Source organism: Callithrix jacchus, chromosome 10 (assembly GCF_049354715.1).
Source record: "Callithrix jacchus isolate 240 chromosome 10, calJac240_pri, whole genome shotgun sequence".
Classification (NCBI taxonomy): domain Eukaryota; kingdom Metazoa; phylum Chordata; class Mammalia; order Primates; family Cebidae; genus Callithrix; species Callithrix jacchus.
The window spans coordinates 118,866,272-118,894,061 of record NC_133511.1 but is presented as its reverse complement, the minus strand read 5'-3'; the positions used below and the strand labels follow the sequence as shown (position 1 = coordinate 118,894,061).

The following is a 27,790-nucleotide window of genomic DNA, read 5'->3' as shown; positions in this document are numbered from 1 at the left end:
ATGGCGGACCCCACAACAGAAAAGTTTAGCTGGCTGTGGGAACTGGGAGAAGAGTGGGAAGACTTCTGGTTGGGTGGTGTGTGGGTGAGGCACCCCGGAGCTGGACTTTGAAGGCAGGAAGGCCAAACTATATGTGCTCAGGAAATGTATCCGGTGGCCATGAGACAGAGGGGGACAGAAGTGGCCACTGGAGCCAGACCTTCCAAGGAGTTGATACTTTATTTCTGAGCAATGAGGAAGTGAAGGGGCATTGGAGGGTGTTGTGGGATCTGAGCTGTGTTTTTGAGATTGTGCTGGGGCAGGTGGGGCATGGGGTGATGGAAAGGACAGAGACCCGAAGGAGGCCAAACATCTGTGGCCACAAGGCACAGGAAGGGACGATGAACACAAGGGTGCCAGTGACTTTGAGGTGGCAGAAACAAGACTAAGTGACTGAGGAGTGGGAAGGAACGGCTGGAGACCAGCTCATCGTTGTCCAGGTAGAGCACACAGATATAACAGAGGACTCCGACCACCACCTGCCTGCCATCACTAGTTCTTCCAGATCGCCACCGCCCATCAGGCTTCAGGCCACCTTTCTAGGGTTATGTCCCAGTGCTCCTGTGTGTAAATATTGCTCCAACCAGAGTCGACTCTGGTTGGAGAGCCACGTGATGCTATCCAGCCTCTGTTGCAACTACACAACTACTCAGCTCTGCCAGTGTAGCATGCAGGCAGCCATAGACAACAAATACACAAACAAGCATGGCTGGGTTTCAATAAAGCTTTATTAACAGAAACAAATAAAGGGCCAGATGTGGGCTGTGGGCTATGGTTGGCCAACTTGATGTAGGGGTTTGCACCTCTATGTGACTTTCTGTTGACTGCTGATTGAAGGCTCTGGGTCTGTGAAACTCCATGTTAACTTGTAGATTTTTGTCCTGCAGATGCAAATAATTTCTCTCAGGTAGAAAAGATCATTCCAAAGGATTTTAGTCCTAGAGGACAACACCGTTTCGTTTCTCATCTATCAATTTTATTCTAACATTAAAAAAAAATCTCTATACTTTCTTCCTCAAATTCTCCATAGAGCTATCTTTATACCTGCTGAATCTCTCATTAATGAGTTAAATAAACCTCTAACCCATGTTCTTTCTTTAAAAAACAAAAAGCTGTCCCGGCACAGTGGCTCACCTTTGTTATCCCAACATTTTGGGAGGCCAAGGCAGGAGGATCACTTCAGCCCAGGGTTCAAGACAAGCCTAGGAAACAAAGTGAGACCCCCCTCCCCGCATCTCTAGAAAAAAAAAAAATAGCTGGGCATGGTAGATGCCTATAGTCCTATATATTCAGGAGGCTGAAGCAGGAGGATTGCTCCACAGTGGGCTGACACCCCATCAGGCAGTTTCAACCCCACTGTGCCGAAGAGCTAAATGCTGCGGTTTGGAGGGAAAGTGATTTACCCAGCACTCAACGCATTGCAGATGAGGCTGGGACTTGAGCACTCTGTGGCCCAGGTTTTTATGACTCTGTGGCCTGAGCCTTCCGCTTCAGCTCATTCCTTTTATATGAGCACAAGGGGCTGTGCCAGAGGCCCAAAGGCTGGGCAGGGTGTCCCCAGGCTGATGATGCAAATGAAACAGTCTCTTAAAACTGTTTACAGTCTGCTTCCAATGTTGTTACGATGTGTCTGGTTGCAGGAAGGGGTTGCTGTGAGTCATACGCAGCTGCTGGTCTCCAGCATTCCAGACTGCACCCAGAGTGTGCACACTGAGTGCTGGGCGCTCGAGGCTATCTCATTCTGTTCGCTTGGGGATTACTGCCCCTCTGCCTTAGGACATTGATACGCTGGCCCTGGTGGTGCCACAGGCTGAGCTCTGCGGAGGCACTGTCCCCTGTGACAGGGGCTTGTTGGTTTGTTCCTTGGCTTCTCACTAATCAGGACTGATTCTGGAAAACTCCAAGTCCTCCTCCAGGCAGACATGGACCCAGGGACCCTGGCCTGAGCCGGTAAGCCTCTCTGCAGCCACACAGGTGTGAGCTTATTCCCCCAGTCACTCACTGAGCTGTGGGGTCCAATTAAGAGGCACAGGTAAACAGCCAGGGAGGTTCCTGAAATGCCTGCGGTGAAACAAGCTGCCCAGCCCTGCTCCAGGGTATGGCAATTAAGCAAGGTAACCTTTTTACAGTCTTGAGGCTCTTCAGATCAGCCTCTGGCTGCTGCCTCTTCCAGAGAGGGATGACGTTGTCGGGCGCCTGTGCTTCTCACCATCCCACAGTCCAGAGCTCCTCCTGTCATGTCATTCACCGCCAGGACAAATCCCTGAAAATCCTTCTCTTTCCTTAACAAACAAATCATGAGCCAGCGGCTCTGCTGCTAGTTGTAACCACAAGAGAAATGAGAACATCACCCCACCAAAAACACGTACAAGAATCATCAGGGGAGCTTCACTCATAATACTCCTAAACTGGAAGCATGCCAAATGTCCATTAGTAGTAAGAAAGGATGGCTGGACGCGGTGGCTCACGCCTGTAATCCCAGCACTTTGGGAGGCTGAGGCGGGCAGATCACAAGGTCAAGAGATCGAGACCATCCTAGCCAACTTGATGAAACCCCATCTCTACCAAAAATACAAAAATTAGCTGGGCGTGGTGGTGTGCGCCTGTAGTCCCAGCTACTTGGGAGGCTAAGGCAGGAGAATTGCTTGAACCCAGGAGGCGGAGGTTACAATGAGCCGAGATCGTGCCACTGCACTCCAGCCTGGTGCCTGGCAATGCAGCAAGGCTCTGTCTCAAAAAAAAAAAAAAAAAAGAAAAAAGAAAAGAAAAGAAAGAAAGAAAAGATAAGCACGTTATGACATAGTCAAACAATGAAATGCTACTCAGCAGCAAAAAAGAACAAGCCGATGCTACATGCAACAGCTTGGAGGGATCTCACAGATTCCATGGTGAGCCGAAGATGGTAGACATAAAATGCCCCCTGTTGTATATTCTATTTAGACGAAGTTCAAGAACAGGCAAAACTAATAGATGGTGCTACCGGTCAGAAGAGCAGTTACCTTGGGGCAGGGCTGGGGAGGTACTGTTTGGGAAGGGGAATAGGGAATTTTCAGGGTGTTGGAAAAGTTCTTGGTCTGGGTGCTGGTTGCATAAGGGCTGAGTGTGTGCATGCAAGTGTGTAAAAATTCCTCAAGTTGTACACTTGAGATTCGTGCACTATACCATGTGCATGTTACGCTTCAATAAAAAACTGACCAAACACAAATTTCAAAATTTGTCCTTTAAAATACACATTCCTGGCCAAGTGCAATGGCTCACGCCTATAACCCCAACACTGTGGGAGGCCAAGGCAAGAGGGTTGCTTGAGCCCAGGAGTTCAAGACTGGCCTGGGCAACATAGAAACACCCCATCTCCACAAAAAATACAAAAGTTAGCCGGGCATGGTGGGGCATGCTTGTGGTCTCAGCTACTCAGAAGGCTGATGTGGGAGGATCACTTGAGCCCAGAAGACCGAGGCTGTAGTGAGCTATGATTGCACTACTGTACTCTGGCCTGGGTGACAGAGTGAGACCCTGTCTGAATTTTAAAAAGATATACATTCCAACTCTCTTTTCCAGCCAGCGGAAGCATCCCAGGGATACTTGCCCTCTCCGTCAGCTGGCTACTGGATTAGCTGCTTCCGTAAGTGACTCTTCAGAGGTTTCAGGCACACTGTGACCTGCTGCCCCAGGACCTGCCCACATAAGCAGCTCCTGCTCTTTGCCATTTGTCCCCTAACCCTCTATGTTCCTGTATTAGTTCATTCTCACAATGCTAATAAAGATATACCCAAGACTGGGTAATTTATAAAGAAAAGAGGTTTAATTGACTCACAGTTCCACATGGCTGGGGAAGCCTCAGGAAACTTACAATCATGGCAGAAGGCACCTTTTCACAGGACAGCAGGAGAGAGAATGAGAGCTGAGAAAAGCGGGAAGCCCCTTATAAAACCATCAGATCTCATGAGAACTTACTATCACGAGACTAGCCGGAGGGGAAACTGCCCCCATGATTCAATTATCTCCTACCAGGTCCCTCCCATGATGTGTGGGGATTATGGGAACTACAATTCAGGATGAGATTTGTGTGGGGACACAGCCACACCCTATCAGTTCCCATATAAAATCTCACCAGAGGCAAAAACAGAAGAAAAAGATGGATCCTGAGCATGAATCTGGGATTTGGGAAGGCTTAAGGAAGGAATGAAAATTTGAGAAGGGCTATAGTGGAAAAATGTCTGGAAGGGGCACTCTAGATTAGTAACTATGGTTACCTCTGCAGAGAAAATGGCGAGAAAATGTAACAATTTACATATTTCTGCAATAGCTGAAGGTATTAAATGAACATGAATTTATGACTTACTTCTGCACTTAAAAATAATAGCATATATTCACAACCTCATATAGTCCAACCTCCTCAGTTTGCCAGTGGTGAGGCTGAGGGCAGAGATGAGAGGAGTGCTTTGCCTGAGACGATGTGACTGTCCCACCATGGGCCAGGGTTGGTCTCATGTCTGTGCCAACCAGGATCTTTTTCTTTGGACCTTGTTTTGTGCAGAACCCAGCCTGAAATTACAGTTGAATGCTTTTGGTTGTACCCCTTGGTGATAAGCTGATTACATTGCCTTGTTCAACCTTGAGAAGGTCAGCAATTCATCTTGACTGTAATTGACACACGTATCAGTTCTTCTGCCCACAGAGCCTCAGCCAGCACTGAGGGCTTGCAGTATTTAATACGATGACATGAGACCCCACATTGTCTAGCATGGGACTAAGGCATACACTCGAGAGCAAAGCGGGTGTGGCCATGAAATCCACCGGCCCTATATCCTAGGGATCCACCAAGAAGCTGACAGCCTGGCAGAGTGATGGAATAACCTTTTGAAGACACCAACATAGAACCATAGCTTTCAAGGATGAAGTGGCATCCTCCAGGATGCAGTATTCATCCTAAGAGAATGACTTTTATAAGATACCACGTCCCCATTAGGTAGAATCCATGCCTGCATCCAAGAACCAAGGGGCAGAAGTATGGATGTAAGTCCCTGCTCACCATTACTCCCGGTGGCAGGGCTAATCACCCCTCGATCATCATGAATAGGTAGGATTTCTGTTATATAATAAGGGCAGGGAAGACTATGTCTGGCATCTAAGTAATCCACGGAGGGCATCTTTTGATAGCCAATTGTCTGTGTCAGCTTTATTGAGATAAAACTGGCATACAATAAACTCCACTATTATTAAGTGACCAATTTAATGAGTTTTGACAAATACATAGAAGTAATATAATCACTCCCACAGTCATACAGAAATCAGGACATTTCTTTAATATGATTGTGGGAGTGGCTACATTACTTTCCAGAAAGTGTCTTGTGACCCTTTGCAGTAAAATCTCTCCTCTTTTCCCATAGTCCCTGGCAACCACTGAGGTGCTCTTTCTGTCATTATAGTTTTGCCTTTCCTAGAGCGTCATAGAAGTAGACTCACATAGCCTGTAGTTTTATGTGCCTGGCCTTTTTCATTTAGCTTAATGCTTTTGAGATTCATCCATGTTTTTGTATGTAGCAGTAACCTTTTCCTTTTTACTGCTGCATAGTATTCCATTATATGGATATACCACAATTTGTTTCTCCATTCACCACTTGATGGACATTTGAGTTGCTTCCGGTTTTCAGCTATTATAAATAAAACTGTTATGCATGGAGTGTGCAAGTCTTTGTCTGACCAAATATTTCTTTCTCTCTTGGGTAAATGCCTAGGAGTGGCATTTCTGGCTCACATAGTCAGTGTATGCGTAACTTTAAAAGAAACTGCAAACTATTTTCCAAAGCGGCTGGACCATTTTGTGTTCCCACCAACAATGCATAAGAGTTCTCAATTGTTCAATAGCCTTGCCAATACTTGCTGTTTTCAGTGTTTTAAATTTTAGTCATCCTATGGGGTTCAGTGGCTACTCACTGTGATCCCACTGTGGTTTTAATTTGAATTTCCCTAGGGACTAATCATGTTGTGACATCTATCTATAGAGGTCGATATGTACAAAATTTTTAGTGAATTGCCTTATGCCACCCATATATATTGAGGAAGTGACTATTGAAATATTTCACCACCTTTTACTGGGTTTTTGCTTTCCTATATGTGAGTTGTCGTAGGTCTTTACATATTGTGTGTGCAAGCCTTTTGATAGATTTTTGTTTCACAGATATTTTCAGTTTATGGCTTCACATTTTATTAACAGTGTTATTTGAGGAAGTAAACATTTTTAATTTTAATGAAATGCAATTTATTCATTTTTTCTTTTAGAGATTTTGCTACTTTTTTTTTTTTTTTGAGATGGAGTTTCAGCTCCTGTTACCCAGGCTGGAGTGCAATGGCACGATCTCGGCTCACTGTAACTTCCGCCTCCCAGGTTCAGGCAATTCTCCTGCCTCAGCCTCCTGAGTAGCTGGGATTACAGGCACACGCCACCATGCCCAGCTAATTTTTTTGTATTTTTAGTAGAGACGGGGTTTCACCATATTGACCAGGATGGTCTTGATCTCTTGACCTCGTGATCCACCAGCCTCGGCCTCCCAAAGTGCTGGGATTACAGGCTTGAGCCACCGCGCCCGGACTGAGTTTTTGCTACTTTTGTGTATCAAAAAATATTTTCCTAACTCAAGGTCACCACTTTTTTTTTCTTATGCTTTGTTCCAGGATTTTATTGTTTTAGCTTCTAAATTTCTTAATTTAGGTTTATGATTCTTTCAGAGTTATTTTTACATGGGAACGATTTCTTCATCTTCTATTTTTGGAAGCTTTTATGTAGAACTGACTGTTATATTTGTCCTTAAATGTTTGGTAGAATTCACCAGTGAAGACATTTGGACCCAGGGTTTCCTTTGTGGGCATTTTGTTTTGTTTTGTTTTCAGTTTATACTTTACTCAACTTTCCCTAGTTTTAACCTGATGTCCATTTTCTGCTCCTGAGTCTAACCCAGGAACCACAGTGCATTGAGTCATCCTGTCTCCTTAGGCTCCTCTTGTCTGTGACAGTTTCTCAGACCTTCCTTATATTTTTAAACAATTGTTTATTTTTACGTGGGTACAAAGTAGGTGTATATATTTTGGGGTATGTGATAGGTTTTGATACAGGCATCCAATGCATAGCAATCACATTCTGGAGAATGGGGTATCTGTCCTCTCAAGCATTTATACTTTGTGTTACAAACATCCAATTATGCTGTTTTAGTTACTTTTTTAATGTTCAAGTAAATGATTATTAGCTACAGTCACCCTATTGTGCCATCAATTACTAGGTCTTATCCATTCATTCTGATGTTTTTGTACCCATTAATCATGCTCCCTCCCCTCCGCCCCCATTGCCCTTCCCAGGCTCTGCTAACCATCCTTCTACTTTCTATCTCCATGGATTCAATTGTTTTGATTTTTAGATCCAACAGATAAGAGAACATGCAATGATTGTCTTTCTGTGCCTGGCTTATTTCACTTAACATGATAACCTTCAGTTCCATCCAGGTTGTTGCAAAAGACAGAATCTCATTCTTTTTTGAAGGCACCAGCATGGAGACCGTAGCTTTCAAGGATGAGGTGCCATCCTCCAGGGTGCCGTATTCACCCTTAGAAAATGACTTTTGTAAGAGATTAATGTGGCTGAACAATACTCCGTTGTGTATGTGAGCCACATTTTATTTATCCATTCATCTGCTGATGGACACTTAGGTTGCTCCCAAATCTTGGCTACTGTGAACAAATATGGGAGTGCAGATATCTCTTTGATATCCCAATTTCCTTCCTTTTGGGTATATACCCAGCAGTGGGATTGCTGCATCATATGGTAGCTCTTTCGTTTTTTGAGGAACCTCCAAACTGTTCTCCATAGTGTTGTAAACGTTCCCTGTTTTTCACAACCTTGGCAGTTTTGAGAAGTACTGGTTTGATAACTGTCAGATGTCCCTCAATTGAAAATAACGTGATGTTTATCTCAGGATTAGATCAGGGTTATGGGTTTTGAGAAGGAGGAGCACATATAGATCAGTTATGGCAATAATTATCAATGGCTTAAGTTCCTCCAATAAAAAGTCAAAGACTCAGACTGGGGTAAAGATGAGCATCATATAGGTTGCTTACAGAAGACTCACCAAAAACAAAATAACACCAAACAGTTAAAAGTTAAGGCTATGGCAAATACATACACAAAAGAAGCAAAAATTAATATCAGATAAAGTAGAAACCTCTATTCAATGTCAAAGACACTGTTCTTTTCTTTTCAACTTTTGTGTTTAGGGTTCAAGCGCAGGTTTGTTATATAGGGAAATTCAAGTCATGGGGGTTTATTATTTCATCTCCCAGGTACTAAACCTAGTACCCAATAGTTATTTTTTTCTGCTCCACTCCCTCCTCCCACCTTCCACCCTCTAGTAAGTAGGACCTAGTATCTGCTGTTCCCTTCTTTGTGTCCTTATCATGTGTCCTTATCATGAGTTCTTATCATTTAGCTTCCACTTCTAAGTGAGGACATGTGATATTTGGTTTTCTGTTCCTGTGTTAGTTTGCTAAAGTTGATAGCCTCCGGCGCCATTCATGTTCCCGTGAAAGACATTATATTCTTCTTGTTTATGGCTGCATAATATTCCATGGTGTATATGTACCACATTTTCTTCATCCAACCCGTCACTAATGGGGATTCAGGTTAATTCCGTGTCTGTGCAATTTGAATAGTGCTGCCATAAACATTCACGTGCATGTGTCTTTATGGTAGAATGATTTCTATTCCTCTGGGTATACACCCAGTAATGGGATTGCTGGGTCGAATGGGAGTCTGTTTTTAGTTCTTCAAGGAATCACTGCACTGCCTTCCACAATGGTTGAACCACTTCACACTCCTACCAACAGTGTATCAGTGTTCCTTCTCCACAACCTCACCAGCATCTGTTATTTTTTTGACTTTTTAATGATAGCCATTCTTACCGGTGTGAGACTGTATCTCATTGTGGTTTTCATTTGCATTTCTCTAAAGATCAATGATACTGAGCTTTTTTTCATATGCTTTTTGGCCATATGTATGTCTTCTTTTGATAAGTTTCTGTTTATTTCCTTTGTCCACTTTTTAATGGGGTTGTTTAGCCTCCTTTTTGTTGGGAAATTTGTTTAAGTTTTTTATAGATGCTGAATATTAGACCTTTGTCAGATGCAGAGTTTGAAAACATTTTCTCTAGTCCTGTAGGCTGTTGATAGTTTCTTTTACCACGCCAAAGCCCTTAAGTTTAATTAGATCTCATTTATCGATTTTTGCTTTTGTTGCAATTGATTTTGGTGTCTTCATCGTGAAATCTTGTTTATTCCTGCGTCCAGAATGGTATTGCCTATGTTGTCTTCCAGGGTTTTTATGGTTTTAGGTTTTACATTTAAGCTTTTAATCCCTCTTGAGCTGATTTTGGTATATGGTGTAAGGAAGGTGTATTAATTTGTTCTCACACTGAATCAGGTTCTTCCTGGTTCCATCGTGGGAGGGTGTATGCCTCCAGGAATTTATCCATTTCTTCTAGGCTTTCTAGTTTGTGTGCATAGAGGTGTTTGTAGAAGTTTCTGATGGTTATTTTTGTTACAGACTTTGTTCTTTAGGAGATGCTTAAAACACACCTCTCCAGCCCTTCTGAAGTTGGAACTTTTGGAAGAGGAAGGCTGCTAGAAAGGCTCAAGGTGGGATTTCAGGGACCCAGGTCACCAAAGCGGTGAAGACAGGCTGAGCTTCTTCACGCCCTTGGGGCATAAATGATTAGACTGACATCTTTCCAACATCTGGGAAAGTAGACACTGCAGAAATCCCCTGCCCTTCTTCTCTGGTGACTTCAAATCACCTCCTTCACCCCAGAGAGAACCAATTAGAAATGAGAGGCAGGAGAGACCACGTGGGAGGCCCTAGCAGCCCTGGGGCACCGTGTTACTTTGGCAAAGTCACTTCTCCTCTCTGGACCTCAGTTTTCTTAACTGCAAAAAGAGCCCGGACCTGCCAGTTTCCAAGTTCCACCTTAACCCTAACATGTGAAGGCTCTTCCTGCTATTTTATTTCCCCTCTTAAAAAAAAAATCGATTAAACCAGCGTTATTGATCATGTGCCAAATACACCAGACATGGGAGGCAGTTAATGAGAGCTCTAACCCAAAGTCCCTGCTGGAGGGACACCGTTTTGCCACGCTTGCTGGCAGGGGCAGCTAAGGGCTCAGCAGAAGATGACCCAGTGCGCTGCCCCTCCCTCCTCCCTCTTCCCAAAGGTGAGAATGCATTCATTGGGGTGAGTGTTGGGAAGGTCCCTCCTTTCATGCTCTCCCCTTTGCAGTCTTCAAACAGGGGACCCCCTTCTGCTCCTGACTGCCTACTTCATGAAAAATAACACTTACTGTCCCCACTTTAGCTGTACAGAAAAATAAAATAGATAAATGTACTTTGAGAGCTGTCACATGAAGCTATTTTTATTTTATTTTATTTATTTTTATGAGACGAAGTTTCACTCTCGTTGCCCAGACTGAAGTGCCGTGGCATGATCTCGGCTCCGGGCAACCTCCGCCTCCCAGGTTCAAGTGATTCGCCTGCCTCAGCCTCCTGAGTAAGTGGGATTACAGGCAAGTGCCACCACGCCCAGCACTTTTGTATTTTTGGTAGAGATGGGGTTTTTCCATGTTGGTCAGGCTGGTCTCGAACTCCCGACCTCAGGTGATCCACCCACCTCAGCCTCCCAAAGTGCTGGGATTACAGGTGTGAGCCACTGCGCCCGACATAAAGCTATTTTTAAAATAACAATTAAGGAAAGATATCCCCTCTACAAATATGACTGTCATGAGTGGTGCAAGGTCAGAGACAAGCAGGTCCAAGCACATTTGTGTCTTTCTCACAGTGTTAGGCTTTTATTGATGCTATTTCAATCACAAAAGCCACGAGCTACGTGGAGTTCTTAAGGAGGCAGTTCTCCTTTGTACCACCGGTTCACTTGGGAATCAGAGTCGCAGGTGCACAGGCCCAAGCCATCCATAAGTCAGTCAATATTGCAAATCATACATGATGATTACTTAATCAACATGTAAGTTTTTCAGATTAAACATTTCACAACAAACAAAGTAATGTTTAACATCAAAAGGAAAAAGAGCTGGGAGAAAGGGGGAACGAACCAGTCCAGGGGAGTGAAGAAGACAAAAGCAGTCCTGGTCTGGGAGGGGTGGTCCATCGGTCTTGCAAAGATGAGGCTTTGGGGTGGCAGAGCCTGTGGCAGCAGATGCTGAGTTTTTATCACGCCTGACGGTGCCCGTTAGGACGACCCTTTCGAACTGCTGAAGGCCTAATCTGCTGCAGCCACAGAGTCCTCTGGTGAGGACGGACAGCGGAAGACCACGTTTGTTTGGGTCCTCCTCTGCTTGGATACAGTCTTAAGTTTTTAGTTTGTTTATTAAAGAAAACATCTTGTCCTTGTTGGCAACGTGGCCTACAAAATATACAGCGGAGTCCTTTTCTAAGATGGAGTTAGTTATGTGAGGGCTGCTCTGTGGCCAGTGCCACCCATTTGAGGGAAGTACTCCTATTTCTACGTGGAAGCGACCACTAACGTTTGGAAAAGTTGACCGTCTTGCTTGAGGTCTTGCACAGCACATCAGAATTGAAAGTCAGACCTTCCCACTCAGTATCTCATGTTCAATCCACATAGTGGCCATCTTCTCTCACTGTTAAATTCTTCTTAGGGGTGATGATGGTTTTGGGGTAATGTAGTTACATAAATATAACATAGATATAACATATATACTTTTTTTTTTTAGATGAAGTCTTGCTCTGTCACCTAGGCTGGAGTGCAGTGATGCAATCTCGGCTCACTGCAACCTCTGCCTCCCATGTTCAGGCAATTCTCCTGCCTCAGCCTCCCGAGTAGCTGCGATTACAGTCACGGCCCACCACACCTGGCTAATTTTTTTGTTTGTTTGTTCTGTACTTTTAGGAGAGACAGGCTTTCACCATGTTGACCAGGCTGGTTTCAAATTCCGGACCTCAAGTGATCCACCCACTTCGACCTCTAGAAGTGCCGGGATTACAGGCGTGAGCCACCACACCCAGCCGTATTTGTAAGATTTTAATCTTTATGAGACACATAACGAGCTATTAACGGATGAAATTTTTTGATGTCTGGGATTTGCTTGGAAACACTGTGAGTGAGAAGCAGGTGGGGTAATGATGACACGTACCTTGGGCTGAAACCTGTTGAAGCTGGAGATATGTACATGAAGGTTCATTACATTATTTTCTCTACTTCTGTCTACGCTTGAAAATTTTGTATAATAAACAATACAATGAAAACAATCCTTTCCCTCTTCTCCTGCACACAAAGCTCCCACATATTTTTTCCTAACAATGGGATTACACTTTCTGACAACATCTAACCTCTTCTGTCATCCAAGCACCCAGGTCACAGAAGAACCAGGGGGCGGGATGGACAGCAAGAGAGGAGAGCCATCGGCAACTGTGAAGTGACAAGGAGGGCATCTGGCAGGTGATGCCCACCTCCTCCTGAGTCCTTTAAGAATAAACCCCATATTAAAATTATTTGAGGTCAGGAGCAGTGGCTCATGCCTGTAATCCCAGCACTTTGGGAGGCCGAGGCAGGCAGATCACCTGAGGTCAGCAGTTCAAGACCAGCCTGGCCAATATGGTGAAACCCTGTCTCTACAAAAAATATAAAAATTAGCTGGGCATAGTGGCAGGTGCCTGTAATCCCAGCTACTCGGGAGGCTGAGGCTGTAGAATCGCTTGAACCTGGGAAGCAGAGGTTGCAGTGAGCCTAGATGGCACCGCTGCACTCCAGCCTGGGCAACAAGCAAGATTCTGTCTCCAAAAAAAAAAAAAAGAAGAAGACTAGGTGCGGTGGCTGGCGCCTGTAATCCCAACATTTTGAGAGGCCAAAGTGGGTGGATCACCTGAGGTCAGGAGTTCGAAACCAGCCTGGCCAATATGGCGAAACCCTGTCTCTACTAAAAATACAAAAATTAGCCTGGCATGGTAGCACACACTTACGCAGGAGGCTGAGGCAGGAGAATAGCTTGAACCCAGGAGGCAGAGATTGCAATAAACTGAGATTGTACCATTGCACTCCAGCCTGGGTGGCAGAGTGAGACTCTCTCTCAAAAAAATGAAGTAAAATAAAATAATTTGATACTTTTATTGCTTGAATCCCTTTAAGAGGTAACAGGACAGTAAAAACAGATGAGGTGGGAGCCAAGGAGAGCGGAGAAGGTAGCCTTTAGGGAAGGCCAGGGCTTCCCTGGGGATGCTTGAGCAACTTTTCTGCGGGGATTAACAAGGGTCCATTACTAGGACCTTGTCCTGATGACTGAATCTCATGCGTTTTTCCCAGCCTACCTGGTAGAAGCTTTCTAGCCTGGGCCCAGGGAAAGCAAGCTCAGAGCCTGCCTGTTCACTCTACAGTGATCAGACACCAAAAGAAACAGGACAAAAGGCACAATGGGGGCCAGACGCGGTGGCTCATGCCTGTAATCTCAGCAGTGTGGGAGGCCAAGGCAGGCAGATCGCTTGCACCCAGGAGTTTGAGACCAGCCTGGGCAACATGATGAAGCCCCATGTCTACAAAAAAAAATTTTTTTAATGGCTGGGCATAGTGGCTCACACCTGTAATCCAAGCACTTTGGAGGCCAAGGTGGGCAGATCACCTGAGGTCGGGAGTTCAAGACCAGCCTGATGAAAATGGTGAAACCCCATCTTTAAAAAAAATAAAAATAATTTTTTTTTTTTTTAATTAGCCAGGGGTGGTGGCACATGCCTGTAGTCCCAGCCACTCGGGAGGCTGAGGTGGGAGGATCACCTGAGCCTGGAAGGTTGAGGCTGCAGTGGGTTGAGATCACACCACTGCACTCCAGCTTGAGTGACAGAGTGAGAACCCGCCTCACAAAAACAAAAAATGCACAATGGCTTTTTTTTTTTTTGAGACGGAGTTTCGCTCTTGTTACCCAGGCTGGAGTGCAATGGCGCAATCTCGGCTCACCGCAACCTCCGCCTCCTGGGTTCAGGCAATTCTCCTTCCTCAGCCTCCCGAGTAGCTGGGATTACAGGCACGCGCCACCATGCCCAGCTGATTTTTTGTATTTTTAGTAGAGACGGGGTTTCACCATGTTAACCAGGATGGTCTCGATCTCTTGACCTCGTGATCCACCCGCCTCGGCCTCCCAAAGTGCTGGGATTACAGGCTTGAGCCACCAGGCCCGGCCACAATGGCTTTTAAAAAAAATCCACAGAGACTGTGGACCCCAATTAGGATTAGAAAATAAGAGAAGTGTAGGTCAAAAGAAGAATAGAAAAAAATGAAAGATGGTGAAACTTCACAGTCAGAAGGTAATGTCGCCAGTGTGATGCCAGAGCTTGGCAAGAGCGCCAGGTTCTAGACCGCAGGAGGAGAACAGCAGCGCTGCCTGCAAAACGCTTTTGAACTCTGCCGGGGAAAGACATCATCAGTGAAGTTCCGTGACAAACAACAGAAAGGGAAAAAATATGTTGTAATTAATATCTCTACAAATGAATGAAAAAAGACTATCATCTCAATAGAAAAATGAGGCCTGGTGCGGTGGCTCACACCTGTAATCCCAGCACTTTGGGAGGCCGAGGCTGGTAGATCACTTGAGGTCAGGAGTTCGAGAGTCGCCTGGCCAACATGGTGAAAACCCCGTCTCTCCCTAAAATGCAAAAGTCAGCCGAGCATGGTGGTGAGCACCTGTAATTCCAGCTACTCCAGAGGCTGAGGCACGAGAATCGCTAGAACCCAGGAGGTGGAGGTTGCAGTGAGCAAAGATCGCACCACTGCACTCCAGCCTGGGTGACAGAGCAAGACTCCATCTCAGGGAAATAAAAAAAGAATAATGGATATGAACAGATAGATTAAGAAGTAAAAATGAGTGACCTATGAAAAGAGGCCCATCTCATTAGTGACCAAAAAAATGCAATCTAAAATATCCATGAGAAATGTTTGGGGTTAGTTACACTGACAAAGACTTCTTCAAAATGGGTCATATTCAGTCTTTGTGAGGATGTCATTACAATAGTTGCCGAAACTGGTTCAGAGTTTGTGGAGGGCGACTGGGTACTATACAATGAAATGCAAACATGCCAGTATGTAGTTTCCGATGCAGTCATTGTCATTGTTCTAGGAATTTATTGTAAGGACACAGCTGGACAAGCACCTAAGGCTGTGCATACAAGGCCGTGTTGTGATTGGAGCATAATTAGAAACACCCAGACGTCCTCCATGGGGACTTGGCACTCTCCCGCTTTGTATTTGGACTTTCCAATAAACATACAAACACGTGAACGCCTATAATCCCAGCACTTTGGGAGGCCAAGGCGGGTGGATCACGAGGTCAAGAGATCGAGACCATCCTGGTCAACAAGGTGAAACTAAAAATACAGAAATTAGCTGGGCATGGTGGCGCACGCCTGTGGTCCCAGCTACTCGGGAGGCTGAGGCAGGAGAATTGCTTGAACCCAGGAGGTGGAGGTTGCGGTGAGCCGATCTCGTGCCATTGCACTCTAGCCTGGGTAACAACAGCGAAACTTCATCTCAAAACAAACAAACAAACAAAAACCAAAACATACAAACACGCTAAAGTCTTGAGTATCTGTAAACACTTCCTCCACTCCCTGTCCACAGGTTCACTTCGCTGCCAGACTTGCCATGAGCCCTCACCTCTCAAGGCATTGCAGCCATCTCTGCTTACATCTGTGTCCATCTCTTCCACGCCCCTGCTCTCTCTAAGGTCATCACCATGGCCCCCAGGAGCCCCCTCTGTCCATGGCCTCTCAGAAGCTGGTGGTTGTTGTTTTGAGACAGTCTTGCTCTGTGGCCCAGGCTGGAGCTCAGTGGTGCGATCTGGACTCACTGCAACCTCCACCTCCCGGGTTCAAGTGATTCTCCTACCTCAGCCTCCAAAGTAACTGGGATTACAGGCACGCACCACCACACTCAGCTAATTTTTGTATTTTTTCAGTAGAGACAGGGTTTCACCATGTTGGCCAGGCTGGTTTCAAAACTCCTGATCTCAAGTGATCCGCCTACCTCGCCTCCCAGTGTGCTGGAATTACAGGTGTCAGCCACCGTGCCCAGCCTCTCAGAGGCTTTTGACACTTGCCCACTTTCTCCCTTTTGAACCATGCTTTTGCCCTGGCGGCCATGAGCCTGTCCTCTCCCGGTTTCCCTCTTCCACCCCAGACGCTCTTCCCAGGTTCCCCGGCCACCACCTTTCCACTGCCCAGCACCCCGTTGTGGACCTTCCTCAGAACTCTGTCCCAGGACTTCCTTCTGTTTCTCCCCAGGTGGCTTCCATCACCACCTGAGGCCCAGAGCCCCCAGACCTGAATCTCTCTCCAGAGCTCTCTCTCCAGCGGCTGAGTGGACAGCTTTGCCCGGTGTCACACAAGTTTCTCAGACTCAGGGCACCCAAACCTAAGCTCATATTCCCTCCACCTGCCCCTGCACCCTCCTTCCTTCTCTTGGCCAATGGCACCACCGTTTGCCCAAAACAGCAACTGCTATTGGTTTCCCACTGCCTCACCATGTTCAAGCAACGTAAGGCCTGTCCATCAGTTTGATGCCCACCCACCCAGACCACACCACAGCCAGACAATCCTTCATGGCAAAGGATTAAGTAGAAAGAATCCCTTTTGCCACTTCAAATGGGCCCAGGTTCCTCACTCCCCTCAGAATAAAGTCCCAACCCCTGCCCATGGCCTCCATGCCCAGGCCCCTATCTGCGTGTCTAGCACCTAGCACTCCCCATCTCACCTCTGCCCGCTCTACTGACCATCCTAACCAGACACTTCCCTCTAGGTTCTCCAGGGTCCTCCCCTTCTCCCACCCTCACAGTCCTGTGCGCCGTCCTGCTTTCTAGAAGATGGGTAAACTGTCAGGACAAGTGCTGAGTCCCCTGCACCCCTTGATGGACAAAAAAGACCTACATTTCTCCAGAAGTTCAACGATAGAACAAAAAGAGAGAAAGGGGGAGAGAGAGACAGGAAAAGAGAGAGAGAAAGAAGAAAAGAGAGAGAAAGAGAGACCTCCTCTCTGGTAGGGGATGCAGGGCTATTCATGCAGAGGTAGGCAAACCGAGAACCAATGGGCATCAGGGCTCCTGGCACCCCTTCCCTTGTGGAGGTGAGCTCCAGAGATTGACCAAGGCTTGGGAAGTGTTCCTTGGTCACTGATGCACCCACCCTGCAGAACTATTTATTCTGCAAGGCAAGGATCCGATGCCTTAGGGAGACTAACGGGGGTGCCTTGCTTAGTCTTCTGGCTAACAGCCATCAGTGGGCTGTGGCCTATCTGCCAGAAAATAGTGGGGAAGATATACAATTTTGACAAGATTTCAGGGAACTGCAATGGAAGGGGGAACTCCAAAACTCACTGGAATTTCCCCACCCTGGGTCTAGCCAAGCAGATCACACCTCCTCTTCTCTGACCCCTAAGAAACCTAGGTCTGCTCTCCCTGTGCCTGTGAAATCCAGCAAACCCTGTCTTCTGAATAAGTCACAGCTTCTCTGAGACTTGGATCCTTCAGAACTACATTCTTTTAATTTATTTATTTTTGAGGGAGTCAGGGTCTCACGCTGTTACCCAGGCTGGAGTGGAGTGGTGCAATCCCAGTTCACTGCACCCTTAGCCTCCCAGCTCAAGCCATCTTCCCACCTCAGCCTCTCTAGTAGCTGGGACCACAGGCACATGCCACGACACCTGCATAATTATTTTTTTTCTTTTTTCTTTCTTTCTTTTTTTTTTTTTTTGTAGAGATAGGGTTTCACCATGTTGCCCAGGCTGGTCTTGAACTCCTGGGCTCAGGTGATCCTCCCGCATGATTCCAGAGTGCTGGAATTACGGGCATGAGCCACTGCACCCAATCCCAAGAACTACATTCTTGAGACTCTACCAGCATTACAGGAACAGGCTCCAGCTCCCCGCAACTCCAGAAGCTCTCCCCTTGCTAGGATTCAGATGAGCAGGTCAGATTGTGTGTCACTGGTCATTGGGATCGGAAACAACTCCCTCATCTGGATGCAGGAAGCCAGACTCCATCATCCCCAGGAGTTCAAGAGGCCCACAGCCCCTTTCCCTGGCTCAGCTGTGCCCAGAAGAGCCTTGGGAAACAGCCAGTTCTGTGTTCTCCTGAGCTGCCTGACCTTGCTAAGACTTAGCTGCCAGGCCTTCTGGAAAGTTGCTCACTTGCCAGGGACCCCAAAGCCCTTGTCAGTTTATTCCTCTAGCATGGAAGCCTGGAACCAGATTGCCCTTGACCTTCAGAATCCACTTATGGAGTTCACAGGAGTTCCAGAAAAGCATGGAACACACACTGACTAGCAATGATGAATGCCTACCGTGAGTGCCCTGAGAATGTGGGAGGAAGATTTTCTGCACATCAGGGAAGGGTGGGAGCCCCACCACTATCCCATTGCTGTGCTTCTAGGACTGGGAGGCCAGTATCTCTGAGGGCATACCCAGGTTCTCACCCCATCCCCCATCATAATGGCACTTAAGTGGAAGAATCTAAAGACACAGTGTCCCCATAAACAGAGGAGGCCTAAGGGGTAATGGTGTCAAACCTAAAAGGGTGGCTGGGCATGGTAGCTCATGCCTCAAATCCCAGCATTTTGGGGGGTGGATTAATTGAGGCCAGGAGTTTGAGACCATCTGGGCAGCATAGCAAGACCCTGTCTCTACAAAAAACTTAAGGCCGGGCACGGTGGCTCCCGCCTGTAATCCCAGGATGAGGTGGGTGAATCACGAGGTCAAGAGTTTGAGACCAGTCTGGCCAACATGGTGAAACCCCATCTCTACTAAAAATACAAAATATTAGCTGGGCATGGTGGTGGGTGCCTGTAATCCCAGATACTTGGAAGGTTGAGGCAGGAGAAATGCTTGAACCTGGGAGGCGGAAGTTGCAGTAAACTGAGATCGCGTCACTGCACTCCATTCAGGTGACAAAGTGAGACTCTGTCTCAAAAAAAATTAAAAAGTGGCTGGGTGGTGCATGCTGGTAGTCCCGGGTGCTTGGGAGGCTGAGTTAGGAGGATCACTTGAACCCAGGAGTTCAAGGTTACAGTGAGCTATGATCGCACCACTGGGTGACAGAGCAACATCCCATCTCTCTGAAATAACAACAACAAAAAGTGAAAAGGCTATTCCAGTGGTTCCCATGGAATGTCATTTGTGACCCGAGTAACAAACGCCTAGACTTAATTCCCAACACATCTCCAGAAATGCCTGAGTAGGTAATGATTGCCTCACTCATTCATTCATTCTTCAGCATTCGTAAGCCAAGAAAAGTGCTCAGTTTTTGGAAGTAGAAGTCAATGTCTCAAATATGCTTGAATATAGTTCCCATGGTTTCCCCGATGCCAAAGACTAATGCAAGGACATCAGGACTAAGTTTAAGTTTCCCAGAACCCCAAGGATAAGCAGCTACCATACCTGAGTTTCAATCCTTCTTAAACTTTTTTTTTTTTTTAGAGATGGGATCTCGCTGTAGTGTCCAGGCTGATCTCAAACTCTTGACCTCATGCAATCTTCCCACCTCAGCCTCCCAAAGTGCTGGGATTACAAGCATGAGCCACCACACCCAGCCCAGTTCTTTAAAAATACACTCCTCCAGGCTGGGCGGAGTGGCTCACTCCTGTAATCTCAACCCTTTGGGAGACTGAGGCAAGTGGATCACCTGAGATCGGGAGTTCAAGACCAGCCTGACCAACATGGAGAAACCCCGTCTTTACTAAAAATACAAAAATTAGCCAGGTGTGGTGGCGCATGCCTGTAACTCCAGCTACTCGGGAAGGTGAGGCAGGAGACTCACTTAAACCTGAGAGGTGGAGGTTGTGGTGAGTCCAGATTGCACCATTGCCCTCCAGCCTGGGCAACAAGGGCAAAAGTTCAATACAAAATAAATAAGAATAAAAATACACTCCTCCACATATTTTTAAACTGAATGTGAAGTGGACATTATCCCAACTTCAGGCTTGGAGAGATTAAGAAACTAGTCCAGGGTCACACAGATACGTTTCAAAGCTGGCTTTAGATACTGGCCCCGTCTGCCCCTAAAACCGGCTCTTTGCCCCATGCCTCAAAACCCTTGAGAGAAAATATTCTTAGCGCCAACCCTGGGCCTTAGAAACCTCATGTGAATAAAAAGGGCTCCTCCCAGGGGCTGGGGAAGATGGGAGGCACCTGCTGATTGTGGACAGGATTTCCTTTCAGGGTGATGAAAATATTTGGGAGCTAGACAGAGGCAATTGTTGCACAACATTGTGAATATGCTAAATGCCACAAATTGTGCACTTTAAAATGGTTCATTTTCTGTTACAGGAATTTTTGTCTCAATTTAAAGAAGAAATTGTACCTAAACAGGTTTCTCTTTAACAGGAAGGGCATGGTGGCTCCCACCTCTGCTAAGACAGCAAGGGATTTAGCTTCTGAGTGCAGACAGCCTTCCTGTTCATTTTCCTCAATGATCCGTCTCTAGACGTTTCTGACATGTCGATCTGAACCCTCAGGCCCTAAGTCTTAATGTTCCAGAATATCCAGCATGAAGTTCACATATTCTCACATGATCGAATTCCACAGATTTTATTCCAGGCAAGTGAGAAAAGCAGATTCCATTGTTCTTATAGACTCCAAGGATCAGAAGTCAAAAGTCAGCTTATGGGTTCGGGCTCCAGGAGTCATTCCAGGACAAGACTGCAGGGGTCATCCTTCAGACCAGGATTACATACGCCATTTATTGTTCCTGCTGTTTCACCTTAGCAATGTTACTCCACTTTTTAAAAAGCGTTCATGAACCACAGTATCTCATTCCTAGAAACCCTGACCTTCTTACCAAAATGAGGGAGTGAGCGGAGGACCAGGGATAAGAGCTGTGTGCCTGGCTCAGGCCAAAGCCTCTGAGCAGAAAGACAGCCAGCAATGCTGTTTCCATCCTTAGCTCATCTGGACTGTCTCAGTCCATTTGAGCTGCTATGACAAAATACTATAGACTGGGTGGCTTCTAAACATGTATTTCTAAGTCCTGATGGTGGGGAAGTCCAAGGCACTGTCAGCTTCAATGTCAGACAGCCCACTTCCTGGTTCATAGAGAGCATCTTTTCATTGTAACCTCATGTGGTAGAAGGAACAGGAAGCCTGAGTGCTCAGTCCCATGACCTAATCACCTCCCAAAGGCCACACCTCCAAGTACCATCACCTCGGAGTTTAAGCTTTCAATATATGAATTTTGGGGGAACACACACATTCAGGCCATAGCACTGACCACGTCACAGGAGAGTCTAAAGTCGGGAGGACTGCACAGAACACTGCAGGAGGATCTCAAGTCTCTGGCTCAGTGATGGTGTGAACTCAGATAAACGGAAATTACTCAAGGCCAGGGGAAGAACCACCACCCAGCTGGAAGCCAAATGATTCCTGGAGCACACATAAGGCCCAGATGATTCTAGTAGCTCAGCGGAAAGACCTTACAAACACAGAGCAGTGCCGTAGTAGTGAGGCTGAGTTAACCCTGGATTAAAGGCTGCTATGGATCCACCCTCACAAAGCTTAAAAACAAGTCTCAAAAGCATCAGCCAGACTGCAAGTCACTAACTGCATGCCAGAACAAAGGCCAACATCATTTAAGTGAATACAACAAACCCGTCATCCAACAGTGTAAAACTGACACTGTTGGGCAGCCCATCAAATATTACTGCACATGCAAAGAACCAGGAAGTATGGCTCATATCCTGAGCCATAATTAAAAAGCTTTCATGTACCACAGTATCTCATTCCTAGAAACCTTTATCTTCCTGAAGAAAAACGAATGAATAGCAACAGACTCAGTGTTGACAAATAATGCAATTAGCGGACAAGGGTATCGAAAGAGCTGTCATAAAAATGCACCATATTTTGAAGAAGTTAGAGGAAAATGGGAACAAGATGAAAGAAATGAAGGATATGTTTTTAAAAACCCAAATGGAACTTCTAAAAACTGAAAACTAGGATGTCTGAGATGAACACTAGATTGGATGAAATAAACGGCAGATTAGACATTATAGAAGAAAAGCTCAGTGAGCTTGAAGGCATAGCAATAGAAACTACCCAAAATGAAGAACGGAGAGAAAAAAACAGTGACAAAACATGAACAGATCATCAGTGAACCACTCTAACATGTGTTATTATAGTCACAGAAGGAGGGGAGAGAAGGGGACAGAATAGAAAAAATAGTTGAAGAAATAATCAGGCCACTTTTTGCTGAAAACCCTTCAATAAATTTCCGTGTGCCTTAAAGCAGTGCTCACAGTCCTTACACTGACCTGCAAGATCCTACTAGCCTTCCTGCTGCCTCTCTCGTCTCAGGTCTCCCACTCACTCCTTCACGCACTTCACTCCAGTCGTGCAAGGCTTCTCTTGACGCTGTGAAACTCCTCCTCCGCTCGGCTTTCTCACACGCTGTTCCCTCTACCAGAAGGCTCTCCTGACTCCCAGTTGACTTCTGCCCCTCCTCGGGATCTGAGTTAATACCACTTCCTCAGAGAAGTCCTCCCTGACTTCCCAACCAGACACGGTCCTCTCAGCACCCTTAACACCCACACTTCGCCATATCAGCATTTGGTACATTTGCAATGAATTAATTATGGTTTTAATCTCTTCTTCCTTAGAGTCCTGTTCATCATCTCATCCCCAGTGCTTAGCCTGGTGCCCCAGCCCCTCAGCGAGAAAGTGAAAGAGACAAAACTTCTTTGCTTAGGTTGGTATCTCTCTTAAACTATGTCTGCAGTGACAAGCAATTGCCTGGTGTGACTTCTGCCTCCCTGGCATGGAGTGGCTTTCTCAACGCAGTCCATGGTAACCCCTCTTCTATCTGCTGGCAAATACTGTCTTCTCTATGATCAAATGGGTCAGGGCAGCCCTTGGAGAGAGCCACAGATAACCATTTATATTAGTAAGGGTTCTCCAGGAAAACAGAACCAACCGGATGTGGGGGCAAGGGGAGAAAATTGGCTCACAGCATTATAGAGGCTGTGTTCAAAGTCTATGGGGTACTCACCGGGCGCGGTGGCTCCCGCCTGCAATCCCAGCACTTTCGGAGGCTGAGGCGGGTGGATCACAAGGTCAGGAGGTCAAGACCAGCCTGGTCAACATGGTGAAACCCTGTCTCTACTAAAAAGACAAAAATTAGCTAGCTATGTCAGTGTGCACCTGTAATCCCAGCTACTCAGGAGGCTTAGGCAGGAGATTTCCTTGAACCTGGGAGGCAGAGGTTGCGATGAGCCAAGATGCCACCACTGCACTCCAGCCTGGGCAACAGAGCTAGACTGCATTAAAAAAAAAAACAGAAAGAAAAAACAAAAAGAAAAAAAGCTCATCGTCACTGGTCATTAGAGAAATGCAGATCAAAACTACAATGAGATACCATCTCCTGTCAATGAGAATGGCAATTATTAAAAAGTCAGGAAACAACAGATGCTGGCGAGGCCGTGGAGAAACAGGAAGGCTTTTACACTGCTGGTGGGAGTGTAAATTACTTCAGCCATTGTGGCAATTCTTCAAGGATCCAGAATCAGAAATACCATTTTACTCAGCAATCTCATTACTGGGTGTATACCCAAAGGATTATAAATTATTCCACTGTAAAGACACATGCACACGTATGTTTATTGCAGCACTGTTTAGGAGAGGAAAGACTTGGAACCAACCCACATGCCCATCAATGATAGACTGGATAAAGAAAATGTGCCACATAAATACCATTGAATACTATGCAGCCCTTAAAAGAATGAATTCCTGTCCTTTGCAGGGATGTGGATGAAGCTGGAAGCCATCATTCTCAGCAAATTAACATAGAAACAGAAAGTGAAACACCACATGCTCTCACTCATAAGTGAGAGTTGAAAAATGAGAACAGATAGACACAGGGAGGGGAACATCACACATAACACACCGGGGCCGGTCTGGGCGTGGCGGGTAAGGGGAGGGAGAACACTAGGACAAATACTGAATACATGTGGGGCTTAAAACCTAGATGATAGATTGATGGGAGCAGCAAATCACCATGGCACATGTATACCTATGTAACAAACCTGGACGTCCTGCACATGTGTCCCAGACTTAAAGTAAAATTAAATTTAAAAAAATTTTAGAGTGAAGACTGCTTTATGTTAGCTTTATACATTCAGAAGAAAAAGAAAAAAGAATGATTGCTTGAGACACACGCTGCCTGTGAAGCATCTCCCATCCCCACCAGTGCTCCCAAAACACTTTGGGCCTTAGATATGGAAATTATACTCTGCCTGCATCTGTCTCCTTCTATGTCAATGGAGGGGTCAATCTTACTCATTCTGAGTCCCCTTGGACTCACAGTAGACACAGATACACGCTTACTAAGTTGAACGGCACGAATTAACATCAGGGCACATGCTTTGAGGAGCTCTTTCCAGACTCGCCAACCTATGCCCGGGGCTCACATTTACCTGGAGAAGCAAAGAGAAGTCAAAGGAGCCAGGTGAGGCTGTAGCACCAGGCCCAGGCCCCTTATGGCACCTTGTGGAGGCTGAAGCTGCTGCTCTGTGGTGGGTGCTCATCTGCCAGCTGACTTCTGATTAACCCCACCTCTGGGAAGGCCTCTGAGCTTTCCAGTTCCTTGCGTAAGAGCCCATACTTATCATGAATCTTGACCTTAGGTCTAAACCTTGATGTTATCATACTTTAATGACCTTACACATTGGTTCTGAATCTTGCCCTCTCCTCCCCTGTGGTGTGTGAGCCCTGGATCTGGGGCAAAGGGCACAGGATCCACCATCTTGTCTTGTGGCCACCAGAGACACAGACGTGGCTTCTGTTCCTAAGTGCCAATTAAATGTCTCTTTCTAAGCAGCTGAATCCGTTCGTCTCTTTCTTTGTCCTCTCAGCTCCCTCAGACTTTTGGGAGTAGGCTTGCATAGACGTTCCCACAACAAATGACACCTCCCCAACCAACCCCAACTAGCTTTGAAGCCTTAACAGCTGATGGAGACTCTTCATTAGTCCCTGCTTTGCTGATTCCATGATTAAGGACACAAGCCTTCGCCATAAGGCACTAGACACAGGACAAGGGCTTTGGAGTCCACAGAGTCAGAGTTGAATACCAGCTCTCTCTTTCTTTCTTTTTTTTTCTCGAGATGGAGTTTCTCTCCTGTTGCCCAGGCTGCAATGCAATTGATGTGATGTTGGCTCACTGCAACGTCGGCCTCCCAGGTTCAAGTGTTTCTCCTGCCCCAACCTCCCAAATAGCTGGGACTATAGGCACATGCCACCACGCCCAGCTAGTTTTTTGTATTTTAGTAGGGATGGGTTTTCACAGTGTTAGCCAGGATGGTCTCCATCTCCTGACCTCGTGATCCACCCGCCTCCGCCTCCCAAAGTGCTGGAATGACAGGAGTGAGCCACCGTGTCCAGTCACCAGGTTTTATCTTAAACAAACAGAAAACGGTGAATGACACAATGGAAAAATGACTAAGGAATGTAAGCCGAATAGACAAAATAGGCTTAATTTCATTAGTAATTAAAGAAATATATATTTAGCAGGACACAATTTTTCACCTAAGAGACAATCAGAGATAGAAAAGAATGACAGCAGATGATGCCGGGCGAGCTACTAGGTGCAAGGAAACAGAAAACCCTGCACAGGGGAGCGTCAGTGCAATGCGTACACCCTTTGAATGAGCAATTCCACTTCTAGGAACTTAGCCTTTAGAATTAGCAATGATATGCACATAAGTATGTTCAAAGAACTACCAGTTTTAAGTAAATATAATTTTAAAATACTCATAATGTAATATGCGCAGCTATTTTTTAAATGGCATGGAGGCACATGTTCTAATATAAAATGATATACAATGATATTTTAGGTGACCACAAGCAAGTTACAGAACATGTAGTCTAATCTTTGTTTAAAAAAATAAAATAAGGCTGGAGGAGGTAGCTCATGCCTGTAATCCCAGGACTTTGGGAGGCCGAGGCCAATGGATCACCTGAGGTCAGGAGTTTGAGACCAGCCTGGCCATCATAGCAAAACCCTGTGTCTACTGAAAATACAAAAAATTAGCCAGGCATGGTGGTGGGTGCCTGTAATCCCAGCTACTTGGAGGCTGATTTAGGAGAATCGCTTGAACATAGGAGGCAGAGGTTGCAGTGAGCCGAGAATGTGTCGATACACTCCAGCCTGGGCAACGAGAGTGAAACTCAGTCTCAAAAAAAAAAAAATTAAAATATATATGTCGAGCCTGTCAATGCTGCCATTGCCTGAGGGGAGCAGAAGAGGCTGAGACTGGGGAGAAAATGCAGGAGAGGAGTCGGCTCCTTAGCCACAGCTACTGCCAGAGATGCCCACCCACCCATTTTCCTGTCCCTCTGCCCCATTCACAAGGCAGCTGCTTCTGCAAAGTGGTACCGTCAATCCAAGGGACTCTGTCTTCATTGAATTTTGTGTTGAAGACACTAAAGTTGTTAATGTATGTTTTGAAAAATCCAAACAATTCAGTTGTCTTGGAGAAAGTGATCATTTCAAGCATTTAAATGACATTGATCTTTTTTACTGTATTGATCCAAATGACCCCAAGCATAAAAGAACGGAAGGATCAATTTTATGTTGTTTCCAAAGAATCTGGATGTCATGGCCAAGGTTAACAAAAGAAAGGGCAAAGTTGAACTGGCTTAGCGTGGACTTCAACAGTTAGAAAGACAGAAGATGATTCAGATGAAGGCATGTCTAATTTTGACCGTTTCTCTGGTCAAGATGATGAACAGCATGGGTGGTGATGTGGACGAAGATTTACTGGAAGTAGATGGAGCAGATGATGACTCACAAGGCAGTGATGATGAGAAATGCTGGATCTAAAGCATATTGTCATCACTTGGAATTTGATAAAGAAAAATAACTGCTCCGCAAGATTTCAGAACTGACGGAATCCATGAATCAATAGCTCTAAAGGCATGCTGTATTTGCCCACTGTAACCTATTTTTCAATCTATTTGTTTTTGAAAAGGCTTCGCTGTGTGTTGATATGTACCAACGCATGGGGCAGTTTTAAATTAGCGAAGGCAATAACCTGATGCATGAATGCTTCTCAGATTTCCAGGAAGCTGTTGAAGTCCTCCGCAATTGGCGCAGCAGTTGGGCTAAATGCAAACATCTCACCTAAGTCTCCTTTTCTTCATAACATAGATACTGACGCAACAGGAAGCTCTCAGCTTAGGAAAAGAGAACTAAATTTTAGATTACAGAACATGAATTCAGAAGTGGCTGGAACAAATTGGCTCATACCTTACTGGTAACCTGCTGTTCCTCTGGTGTTATCCTTCAGGATTTTCACTAAAGTTTATTTTTCAAAAAATTTACTTTCACCTGATTTTATGTAAATGATCACTTGTCAGTGTTTCAGATGTATTTTAGCTGAAACTAGTGAATGCCCTGACTTAGACCTTTTTTTAAAAAAGTATACATTTGGGTCAGGCGAGGTGGGTTGCATCCGTAATCCCAGCACTTGGGGAGGCTGAGGCAGGCAGATCACCTGAAGTCAGGAGTTCAAGGCCAGCCTAGCCAACACGGCAAAATCCCGTCTCTACTAAAAGTATAAAAATTAGCTGGGTGTAGTGGTGTGCGTGCTTGTAATTTCAGCTACTCAGGAGGCTAAGGCAGGAGAATCACTTGAACCCAGGAGGCGGAGGTTGCAGTAAGTGGAGATT

General features: G+C 45.8%; 1 pseudogene; it reads left to right on the top strand.

The window, feature by feature from the left end:
* LOC100387052 (prostaglandin E synthase 3 pseudogene) lies at positions 1-26,942 on the top strand (annotated as a pseudogene).
* The last annotated feature ends 848 nt before the right edge of the window (positions 26,943-27,790 follow it).